The 12,336-nt window shown below is 49.4% G+C and overlaps 1 long non-coding RNA gene across 1 annotated transcript; it reads right to left on the bottom strand.

Moving 5' to 3' along the window:
• Positions 1-8,482: 8,482 nt before the first annotated feature.
• Positions 8,483-11,741, bottom strand: LOC140719909 (uncharacterized). The gene is made up of 3 exons (XR_012097036.1): positions 11,611-11,741; positions 10,789-10,853; positions 8,483-9,849 (listed from the first exon to the last, which is right to left on the bottom strand). It is a non-coding gene; the product is annotated as an uncharacterized lncRNA (long non-coding RNA).
• Positions 11,742-12,336: the final 595 nt, after the last annotated feature.

Here is a 12,336-nt window from a genome sequence, read left to right as displayed (position 1 = left end):
AGTATAGGAAGGATGTGGAGGCATTGGAAAGGGGACAGAGGAGATTTACCAGGATACTGCCTGGTTTAGAAAGTATGGATTATGATCAGAGATTAAGGGACCCAGGGATTTACTGTTTGGAGAAAAGGAGGATACGAGGAGACATGATAAAGGTGTACAAGATATTAAGAGGAATAGACAGAGTGGACAGCCAGCGCGTCTTCCCCAGGGCACCACTGCTCAGTACAAGAGGACATGGCTTTAAAGTAAGAGGAGGGAAGTTCAAGGGGGATATTAGAGGAAGGTTTTTCACACAGAGAGTGGTTGATGCGTGAAATGCACTGCCTGAGTCCGTGGTGGAGGCAGATACTAGACAGGTATATGGAAGAATGTAGGGTGGGGGGATATATGGGAGGGTGGGCTTGAAGGTCGGCACAACATTTTGGGCCTAAGGGCCTATATAGTGCTGTAATATTCTATGTTCTATGTTCCTTCTCTCCGGCTGGTTTAGTTCATGCATTTTGGTCTTGCCCTCGGCTTGATGCTACCTGGGCACTGTTTTTTTAAAATTATCGCTGCGGTTTTGGGGTGACACTGAGACATTGCCCGCTTATAGCAGTATTTATTGTGGCAAATGATGTTTTGGGTTTAAATGCAAACCAGCCGGATATCATTTCACTTACATCGCTTTTGGCCCGGAGGAGAATCATGCTGGTCTGGAAATCTGCCACTCCCCCATCTGCTGCTGCTTGGTTAGAGGAAGTGATGTTTTTTTTCTGAAATTAGAAAAGATTAAATTCACTCTGAGGGCGTCTGTGAGAAAGTTCTATTCGAAAAGGAGCCTTTCTTGTCATATTTTGGGAGTCTTAAGGAATTACCTACTAGTAGGACATTTGATTGTACTTGGGAAGTTGCTTCCCTTTTAACACGCATATGGTTTACCTCACAGGGTGGTTGATGAATTTTAATATGAGTGTATTCTGGATCATCTGAGATGTTTGTAGATGTGTGTGGAACTTCGTCTTGAAGTAGTATGGGGGTAAGGCTGTGAAATGTCCGCACTTGTGTTTGTGAAGTGTTGTATTGTAAATACATTAGCTGTCATTGTATGCTCGGGGAGGGCGGGTGAGGGGAGGTTTGTATAGCGGTAAGATACAAAAGCAAAATGGAGGGAACTGTAATTCATTATGTATTCTATATTACGCGGTTCCTTCAATATAATATATTATAAATAAGGAATCATAGAGAAGGAATGGTGTGCTGTGAAAAGAGGAAGGAAGGGGAGGAGAGTGGGGACACAGAAAGGGAGTTCAGATTCAGCCGTTAGTGCAGAACGTGTGAGGCACCATTTTCTTGCTGACTGTCTCTGATCGGAGTCTGTTTAAACGCCGAAATCCACTGACCCAGGGTCAGGAGTCACAGACAGTGCGAAAATCCCTCCATACAATCCCTTCACACACTCCTGGAAACATACACTGAGTAACGCTCCCTCCGCAACGATCCATCACACACCCCCGGGATCAAACACAGAGTGCAACTCCCTCCATATTGTTTCAACACACACTCCGGGGTCACACACAGAGTTAAGCTCCGTCCACACCGTCCAAACACGCAGATCCTGGGTCTGATAACCAGCGAAGCTCCCTAAATATTATCCCATCACTCTCCCGGGGTCAGACACGTGAAGTACACCCCGCACCATCGCAGCACACCCTACCGGAGTCATCAAAAGTTCGAAACCCTCTCCCTCCTCCGGTCTCCCCACTCACCAATACCCAGCTTTTCGGCTTTCCAGTAATCTTGAATCGTGTGTGACTCTCGGAGATGGTGTGTGTGTGTGTGTGAGAGCGGACTGTGTGCTGCCGTTAGAGGAAGGAAGGGGAGGAGAGAGGAGGCCAGGGAAAGGGTGGTGAGGTTGCAAACACTGATGCAAGTGGTGTGGAAGCACATGACCGGCCTGTGCATGCAGAATTGTGGAGAGATTCAGATACTGGCGATCGATAGCCATGGTACGGGGGGAGCTGAAACAACCATCATCTCTCCCTCATACTCCCCACAATTGCCTGTGTCACAGATTGGGAGGAGAGTGGAGGGACGACGTAGATGGGGAGCGTTAAGCGGGTGGAGTTTATCTCGGTGACGGGGCGGGGCGTATGGGTACATACGCGATGATGGAGACGGCGACGTGTGCAGGAGAGAATGTGGGTCACGGTGACGGGGCTGCTTGTAGGCGAGGGATGGGTGACGGAGACGGGAGTGGTATACTGCCGTCTGAGTGACGGTGATTGGGAATAGTGTAGGAGTAGGGTGACGGAGTCGGGGAGTGGCTTTAGAGAAGGAGGGTGTTATGCATACGGGGCGGACTGTATTCGTGTTACAGTGCAGGGCCTGACTCTGTGTTGGCATCGCTGAGTGGTGAGATCCTGCTGTGGTGCAGAGCCTGTCAGTGTGTCAGTGTCACGATGAGGGGCGTGTTCATGTCAGATGTGGGTTGTGGCAGTGATGCAGAATCACATTCAGTGTCCCATTGAAGAACATCATGGCAGATGAAATGAAGCAGCTGAGCAAGATCGGGCGGTGTGGCGCGGCCTCCAGGCAGGGGTCTGTGCTGCCCCCCAGTGTTCGCTCAGCAGAAGACAATCTCAGTTGTGAACGATTGTAGATTACCGTGGCATTTATACTGCTCAGGGGCCTCTGGCTGCAGAGCTGTGTTTGTTTGTGTGTGTGTGTGTGTGTGTGTGTGTGTGTGTGTGTGTGTGTGTGTGTGTGTGTGTGTGTGTGTGTGTGTACTGAATGCGTGAATGTATTTACTGATATCATACATATGCTTGCTATCTTTATATTTTATATTTATTATGTGCTCTTCAACCCTAACTCTTTAGCCACATTTTAAACTGAATGTTCTTTCAAATTTTCTTTCCACACCTGCACATAAATAAGTTTAGAGAACCGGCTCCCTTTTCCTGCCTGTACACTGGTGACGATAACGACCACATACCTTCGAGGAATCTCGCTCTCATCCACATTACCTCTTTTTCCGTTCCCCTGACAAAGAGAACCCTATCGATACAGCTCGCCAGATTTCACCCCTTCCCCTGCTGAGCCACAGAACCAGAGTCAATGCCAGAGACCTGACCGGTGAGACTTTCCCCTGCTTGGTCATTTGCACCTCTCTCCTCCCATCCAGAAGTATCCAAAGTGTCTACCTGTTATTGAGCGGATTGGCCACAAGGGGTCTCTGCACTGGCTCTGGCTGATTAACCCTTTTCATCTTCCTGTCTGTCACCCAGTTTCCTGTACCGACACCGCGTTTGTGAATACCTGAATTCATGTCTTCCAAGTCATTCCCTCAGCTTCCCGAATGATCCCGAGTTCATCCAGTTCCAGTTCCAACGCTGTTACACAGAGTTTAACGGCGAGATGCGAGTGGGTGTTACGGTATGGGGCGCTCATCTTCCGGTCGGGGCTGTGTCCATGTCATGTTGAGGGGTGTGTAGGTGTCACAGTGTGTAGCTGTGTGTCTCGCTCATTGCCTATGCTGTCTGCGAAGTGATTGTTCTCTGTGTTTCGCAATCTATCATCAAAGTTCTTGGTTTAGCCCATCCCCTTCTCTGACCACTCGATTCGTTTAAATCTGTCTTTTTGCCCCTCTCGCAGAGCAGTGGACGTAAATCACCGAACAGAACAGACCCTTCGGCCCACAATGTTGTGATATATTAATTGAGCTAAATCACTTCTGACTGCACAAAAATCATCTCCCTGTATTCCCTGTACATTAATGTCCCTGTCAAAGGGGCACATGAACCTCACTCTCCCTGAGTTTGTCAATGAATCCCATGTGACTAGTAAAGCCGCCCCTCAAATTTAAATGCTTCCCGCTTCATCACGACAAATAAAACCGAAATCGGGAATGTTGAGCTGACGCTCCTGCCCGCCCTGCAGTGGCTTCTCACTAATGTCTACAATATCATAATTTCAGCCGTTGATCCCCGCTCTGAGCTCATCGGTGTTTCGTACAATACTTCCTGCATTGAAACGGAGACAGGTCAGAGCATGAGTCCCAGCAGGCTCAACTTTTTGCTTCTTGACTTTTTCAGAAGTCTTAACAACATCTGTCCGGAGAACCACTCTACTATCTGTTATGGCGTTTTTGTTTACATGTCACTGCAACGCTAGTTTGTACCACCACTCTTCCCTACTAATGGCAAATCTTACCGCTGTGATAGTAGTTCCAACCCGGTTCAGGTGTAAACTGAGAGAGTTGCTCATTGAAGAGGAAATGAAGCAGCTGAGCAAGCTGGAGGTGGTGAGGCGCGGCCTCCAGGTCGGAGTATGTGCTGCCCCCCAGTGTTCGCTCAGCAGAAGACAATCTCTGTTGTGAACGATTGTAGATTACCGTGGCATTTATAGTGCTCAGGGGCCTCAGGCTGCAGAGGTGTGTGTGTGTGTATGTGTGTGTGTGTGTGTGTGTGTGTGTGTGTGTGTGTGTGTGTGTGTGTGTGTGTGTTTGTGTGTGTGTGTGTACGGAATGCGTGAATGTACTTACTGATATCCTACATATGCTTGCTATCTTTATATTTTACACATATTATGTTCGCTTCAACCCTAACTTCTTAGCCACATTTTAAACTGGGAATGCTGTTTCTAATTTTGGCCTACACTTCTGGATGGGAGGAGAGAGGTGCACATGTCCAAGCAGTCTCACCGGTCAGGTCTCTGGCATTGACTATGGTCCTCTGGCTCAGCAGGGAATAAGGGCTGAAATGTGGCGAGATGTATCGATGGGGTTGTCTTTGTTAGGGGAACGTAAAAGAGGTACTGTGGAAGAGAACGAGATTCCTCGAAGGTATGTTGTCGTTGTCGTCAGCAGTGTATAAGTAGAAAGAGGGAGCCATGTACACCTCTCTCCTCCCACCTGCACATACATAAGTTTGGAGAACCGGATCATTTTCCTACAAGGGGACTCTGCTCTAGCTCTGGCTGTTTAACCCCTTTCACCTTCCGGTCGGTCAGCAGTTTCCTGTATCCTGCAGCGTGGGTGCAAGTACCACTCTGCATGTCTTCCCTATCACCCCCTCTGCTTCCAACGCTGTTACGCAGAATGTCACGGCGAGATGCGTGTGGGTGTCACGGTTTGGGGTCGCTTAGCGTCTGGTCGAGGGTTGTGTCCATGTCATGGTGAGGGATGTATAGGTATTACAGTGACAGATGGGTGTCTCACTCACTGCCTATGTTGTCTGTGAAGTGGTTGTTCTCTGTGTTTCGCAATCTATCGTCAAAGTCCTTGATCAACCCCACACCTCCTTCTCTGCCCACTCGATGAGTTTAAATCTGTGTTATTGCCCCTTTTGCACAGCAGTGAACGTAAAACTCCGAACAGAACAGACCATTCGGCCCACAAACTTGTGATATACCTAGTGAGCTGCATCAGTTCTCCCTGCATTTCCTGCACATTAACGTCCCTGCAGAGATGTACATGAACCCCACTCTTTCCCTGAGTGTTTTCAATAAATCTCATGTGACTAGTAAAGTTCCCACTGAAGTTTGAATAGTTCCCGCTACATCACGACTAATACAACCGGAACCGGGAATGCTGAGCTGACGCTCCTGCCCGTTTTGCAACGGCGTCTCACTCATGTCTGCAATTTCATAATTTCAACTCCGTAAAGAAGCTGCATCCGGATGAAGCCGTCAGAGACATTGAGGTCCCCCTGCCGTCCCACGTCCTGCAAGAGGAGTATTCAACTCTCCTGCCAGGCATTGCCTACTGTTCTAAATGAAGGAAACCGAAAACAAATCCATTAACAGTTTGCCCTGTCTCATCTTTTTTTTCTTCCTTGCTGATGAATCCGCTTCCCTGATTGGTTATAGTTAAAAAAAAACGCGAGGCGCTGTTCTCCGAAAAAAAATATCTGTGAGTCAGACTCAGAGCTAAACAGCCACTTGAACCCCTCTTCCCCTGTGTTTGTCGATGTATCTGATGTGACAGTTAAAGCCGCCCATCTCCCTTGAATTCTTTCCTCTTCAATCAAAATCCGCAATGTTGAGCTAACTGTCCTGCCCGCCCTGCAACCACCTCCCACGAATGACTGCAATATCATAATTCCAAACTTTGTCCCTGCCCTGAGCTCGCCTGCCTTCCGTACAGTACTTCCTGCATTGAAACGCACGCAGCTCAGAACCCGAGTCCCAGCAGGCTCAAAAGATTGCTTCCTGACTTTGTCTCAGGCCTTAACAACATCTTCCCAACAACCACTCCACTATCTGTTATGCCAGTCGGGTTTTCATTCCCCTGCAAATGTAGTTTAAACTGCTCCATTCCCCCTTTTTAATGCAAACCTGCCGCTGGGGTGCTATGTACACACTAGTTCAGGTGTAAACTGAGAGGTTACTCGCTTGGAGAGACAGTGAAGTGGCTGTACAACGTGGGGCGGTGTGGCGCGGCCTCCAGGCGGGGGTATGTGCTGCCCCCTAGTGCTCGCCGTGCGCTAGAAACTCCGACTAGATGCACTTCTCACAAGTGACGTCGTCGGTGTGACTGCAGGTCTCTGTTCTGTCCCATGACCTGCAATGAGAGCATTCAGCTCTCTTTCCAGGCATCCCTACTGCTCTAACTGTGCAATTATAAAAAAAAGCAAACAATAGATTAGCTGAAAACAAACCAATCAACGGATTAGCCCTGTCATAACTTCTTGCCCTTGCTAATGAATCAGCTTCATCGGCTGCTTGCTGTTAAAAAAAATCCGCGAGGTGCTCCTTTCTAATGGTCTCTTGTTGAAACCTGTCCCAACGCCAGAACTTTACGAGTAGATGACTCCGACAGTCATACACAGAGCGACGCCTCCTCCACTAAATCACATTACGCACTCCCGGGGTCAGACACGGAGTAAAGCTCCTTCCACACTGTCCCGTCACGCTCTCCCTGTTACAGGCACAGAGTGAAACTTCTTCTTCCTCGTCCCATCACACACTCGCGATTTTTCCGATATCATGTGTAGTTCCCCTCCACCCAGTCATTTCGAGAGGACTAGAACGTAGAAGCAAGGATGCAATTCTAAGGCTTAATACGGAACTATGAGACATTTGGATGATTGTGAGCAGGTTCGGATCCCTTATCGAACAAAGTATGTGCTCATATTGGAAAGCGTTCAAAGGGGTTTCAGGATTGAGTGGTTTGTCATATGAAGACTGTTTGATGGCTGTGAGCCTATACTCGCGGGAATTAAGAATAATGATGGGGACCTCATTGAAAGTATTTGGATTGTGAACGGTCATGATAGTGTTCATGTGCAGAAAATGTTTCCTATTGTAGGAGAGTCTAATATTAGAAGACACAGCCTGAGAATGGACAGATATCTTTTAGAAAGGCGATGATGAGGAATTTCCTTCGGGAGAACGTGTTGAATTTACGGAATTGAAAACCACCAAAAGCCGGGGACTACCAGCCATTTGGTATATATACGAAATAGCTCGAGAAATTCTTCATTATTGAAGGCAGGAAGGTTTACCGAGAGAGGGCAGGAAATTGGAGTTGAGAGGACAATGGATCAGCGATGAAATGGCCAACAGACTCGATGTCCTAATTCTCCCCCCTCTGTCGGATGGGTTTAATCGAAGTTCCTCGGTTACTGTGTTTCAGCAACTCAGAGGATCTATAGTGGCCCAACACGTTCATGCAAACACAGCGAAGGTGTCATGTGCCCGGCTGAACAGGACAGGCATCCACGTTTCCACAAGTCCATTTCCAGGAGAACGCTTAACTATCACTTTTCTTCTCAGATTCGGAGATATAATTATTCAATGCCACATTCCTTCATGGAAAATCTATCGTTAATGGACTCTAGCTGAGCACTCAGTGCTCAACCGTAAGAGTTCCGTCTTCAGTACGACTGCTTGTCATGTCGTCTTTGGTTTGGGTCGGTGCGTCTTGTTCACTTCGAGTCTGAGTCTGAATTAATTCCAGACCTGACTCTGCATTTGGGTTCAACACTATCCGCAGCTGTCTCGGGTCAGAAGGGATCAGAGCTTTAGGAGTTTGAGGGGATGTGCTTTCTCAGTGAAGATGAGGAAAATTCTATGGATGTTCGGTGGGGAACTTTCTGACTAGCCGCATCGCCGCCTGGTGTGGATGCTGCAACGCACAGAATAGTAACGGGCTACAGAGGGTTCCAGCCTCAGCCGCCACTCTGACGGTCACCCCCCTCCCCACCATCGAGGACATTGTCAAGAGGCGATGCCTCGGGAAAGCGGCATCCATCACTGAGTACTCTCCCCACTCGGGAGAAGCTCTCTGCTCGTTACTACCATCAGGGAGGAGTCGCAGGAGCCTGAACACCCACACACAACGATTCAGGAACATCTTCTCACCCCGCGCCGTCACGTCTCTGAACGCACGAGCACTAACCCGACATTTTTGCGGTGTTTATTAATGTTTGTAATTTACATTAACTATACATCTTTTTTTGCAGTTCTGATGCAGCAGACGAACACATTCCAAGCCGGCTAAATTTCAGATAAAAAAAATAAAAATCAGATAGCGATTCTGCTTAAAAATATTCGATAAGACAGGACACTTGTCACGCTGGCCTTCACCGGTCAGGGCACCGAGCACAGGAGTCAGGAGATCACGTTGCAGTGGTACAAGACGTCGGTGAGGCTTTCTGCTTTAGGAAACAAATGCCACTGACCTGGAAAGAGTGTGCAGGGAGTTCTACGGGGATATTGCAGGAAATCGAGGGTTATGTAGAGAGGGAAGGAAGTTTGTGACTTTATTCCCTGGATCAGTGTTGCAAACTTACAGAGGTGCATAAACCCAAGAGCGGCACAGACAGAGGGAATGCGCACAGACTTTCACCCAGGGTTGGGTTATCGAGAACCAGATGACACAGGATGGCGGTGAGAGCGGGTGGGAAGGAAAGAGAGAGAGAGATCATGGAGACGGAGGATTCAGAGAGAGCGGAGAGGGAAGTGGGAGAGACGGGTAGAGAGGTAGCAGAGAGTGGGAGAGAGTTGGCTGAGAGAGAGGAGGAAGAGCGGGCAGAGAAAGAGCGGGTCAATAGGGGGTGGAGAAGAACGGGACGGGTTGGAAATGGCCACAAAGCCGGGGGTCAATGGGGACAGAGTTTTGTCGGTGCGTAGTGGGGAGAATGGGGACGCCTCAGCAGTTGGAGACTGGGGTAGGAGGCAGGGACAGAGAGGGCGAGGAGGGAGTTTGAGAGGATGGAGGGTTGATAGTTGACGAAGAGACAGTGGGGAAATAGAGGGGTAGGCACTGGATTCAAATCGGCTGCACTGCCACAGACGGCACAGGATTGAGGGGAGAGTGGGTGGGAAGGAGAGAGAGAGAAATATCGGGGAGATGGAGAGAACGGTGAGGGAAGAGAGTGGTGTAGAGAGGCGTACGAAAGAGGGAGAGAGGTGAAAGAGGTGGGTAGAGGGAGCAGAAGAAAGCGGGCGGCGGAAGTACGAGGTAATAATAAGATAGGTAGAGAGAGCGGGACGGGGGAATGGAGGGAAAGAAGGGGATGGACGGGGGGAGAGATTTATCGGTGTGTGGTGGGGAGAATATGGTTGCGTTAAGAGGAGGAATTGTAGTAGGAGGGAGGGGCAGAGAGGGTGGGCGGGGAATCTGAAAGGATCGGGAGTGAGAGTGAAGGGGAAACTGGAGTTAGTCATTTGATTCACGTCGCCTCCACTGGCTGTTGACAGAGACCCTGGATCTTTTCAGGAATATCCGGGAACAACGACTTCTCGCAGATGAAATGCTGCTCACGATCGCAAGGATAATTCCTACTGACTGCAGTCGGATCACACAGACTGCAGTAGGGCGTCACCGAAGACCACTTGTACAGGAGACGGAAGCTCGCATTCCTATACAAGAGGGTTAAAAAATTTCAACAGATGCAAAACAGCTCCAGCAGAGAGCCCGAGCCCGGACCGTCCCGAAGCTAATCCCAGGAAATCGCTATCTCCTAACAGCCTGTGTCCCTCCCCAAACTCATCCCACTCAAACGCTCTCCCCCACGGCCCGGTGCCGGTATCCAGACAGATACCACGGTCCCAATGTCTCCCCACAATCCTGCGTCAGTTCCCCCGATTGCACTGACCCATTGTCCCCCCAGAGCCCCGTGTCCTCCGAACTAATTCCACCGAACCGCTTCCTCTCCACTGTCCTCAGTCCCCATCCGAATCGAACAGGCCCTTCCTCTCCCTTCTGATCTGTTTCAGTCCCCGCAACAACCCCACTCTCCCACCGTCTAATCCAGCTGCCCAGCTCTTTTCCCTCAGATCTATGTCATTCAGCAAACGAATCACACTGTTCCTCCCTCTCCTCACAGCCCGGCGACTAGCTCCGAACTAATCACATTAACCCACTGTGTGCCATCTCCTTGTACTGGTCTCCAAACTAATCCAGTTGTCCTACTCTCGCCCCTAAAATCTAAGTCTTTCACCAAACTAATCCCGCTGTTGCTCCCTCTCCTCACAGCCCGGCGACTATCTCCAAAATGATTCCACTGCACCGCGCTCTCCTGACCGACATGCGTCAATACCAAAATAAACCCTGTGTGCTGATCTCTCCCTACTGCCCCCTGCCAGTTTCCGAAATATTCCCACTGTCCTGTCCTTCCCCGTCAGACATGTGTCGGCCACAAATTGTTCCTATTGTACCACCCTACCCCCTAACAAACAAATCCCAATACCCCTCACTTTTTCCACAAAACTACTTCAGACTGTAAACGAATTCCATTTTCTCCCGTCAGGACTATCAAAATACCCAACTGTCACCCGGCAGATCAGTCCAAATCTCACCTGTTTTCGCATTTTCCAATCCAGTATATATGGGTTCCGGACACAGGGTTGCGGGATACAACGCTCTGGGAAATTTAAATTTACTGTATTAATGCCAAGAATCGAAAACTGTGATACGGAGCTTCTCTCAGTTGATTACAACAGGAATCTCTTCCGGGACTCAGTGAAGGTAGCTTCATTGTGTCACACCTCAGGAGTGTGTGATGGGACGGTGTGGAAGGAGCTTCACTCTGTGTCTGACCCCGGGAGTGTGTGATGGGTCTGTCTGGAAGGAGCTTCACTCTGTGTCTGACCCCGGGAGTGTGTGATGGGTCTGTCTGGAAGGAGCTTCACTCTGTGTCTGACCCCGGGAGTGTGTGATGGAACGGTGTGGAGGGAGATTCACTCTGTGTCTGACACCGGGAGTGTGTGATGGGACGGTGTGGAGGGCGATTTAGTCTGTGTCTGACCCCGGGAGTGTGTGATGGGACGCTCTGGAGGGAGATTCACTTTGTGTCTGACCCCGGGAGTGTGTGATGGGACGGTGTGGCGGGAGATTCACTCTGCGTCTGACCCAGGGAGTGTGTGATGGGACGGTGTGGCGGGAGATTCACTCTATGTTTGACCCCTGGAGAGCGTGACGGGACGGTGTGGAGGGGGATGCACTCTCTGTCTGACCCCGGGAGTGTGCGATGGGGCGGTGTGGTGGTAGATTCACTCTGTATTTGACCCCGGGGGTGTGTGACGGGGCGGTGTATTGTGCGTTTTCACTCTTTGTCTGACCCCGGGGGTGTTTGATGATTACTGTGTTTCTGTGGGATCTTCTCGTGCTGTGACACATACCGCTTCATCCCTTGAATTGATTTCAAGCAGCCTTGAATCACGGTTTGAACATTCTTGAATCGCTTTGTATAAAGATGTTTCAAACGTGGAAAAGTAGTAACACCGGTCTTTATTTGTGACCCAATTTTCGGAACAGGTTTGCTCTGGAAATCACGAACAAGGAACAGTGAGATACAGAGTGAATCTCCCTGCACACTTATCCATCACACACACCCGCGGAGACGCACAGAGTGAATTTCACGCCGTGCGGTCCCATCACGTTCACCTGAGGTCAGGCACAAAGAGAATTTCCCCGCCTCCAACATCGTCCCATCGCACATTAACAGGATCAGGCACAGTGAATATCCCTCCACACCATCCATCATACACTCCCGGAGAAAAATACCTCAGCACACACGTCAAATAGACACAGATATAGAACATAGATTAGTACAGGACAGGACAGGCCCTTCGGCCCCCCATGTTCTACCGACTCTTAAACCCTGCCTCCCATATATCCCCCAACTTAAATTCCTCCATATTCCTATAGAATAGTTTCTTAAATTTCACTGGTGTATCTGCCTCCACCACTGACTCAGGCAGTGCATTCCACGCACCAACCAATCTCTGAGTAAAAAACCTTCCTCTAATATCCCCCTTGAACTTCCCTCCCCTTACCTTAAAACCATGACCTCTTGTACTGAGCAGTGGTGCCCTGGGGAAGAGGCGCTGGCTGATCACTCTATC

This window comes from Hemitrygon akajei, unplaced genomic scaffold (assembly GCF_048418815.1).
Source record: "Hemitrygon akajei unplaced genomic scaffold, sHemAka1.3 Scf000033, whole genome shotgun sequence".
NCBI classification, from domain to species: domain Eukaryota; kingdom Metazoa; phylum Chordata; class Chondrichthyes; order Myliobatiformes; family Dasyatidae; genus Hemitrygon; species Hemitrygon akajei.
The sequence above is the reverse complement of the archived record's forward strand: the minus strand, read 5'-3'. Positions and strand labels throughout refer to the sequence as shown.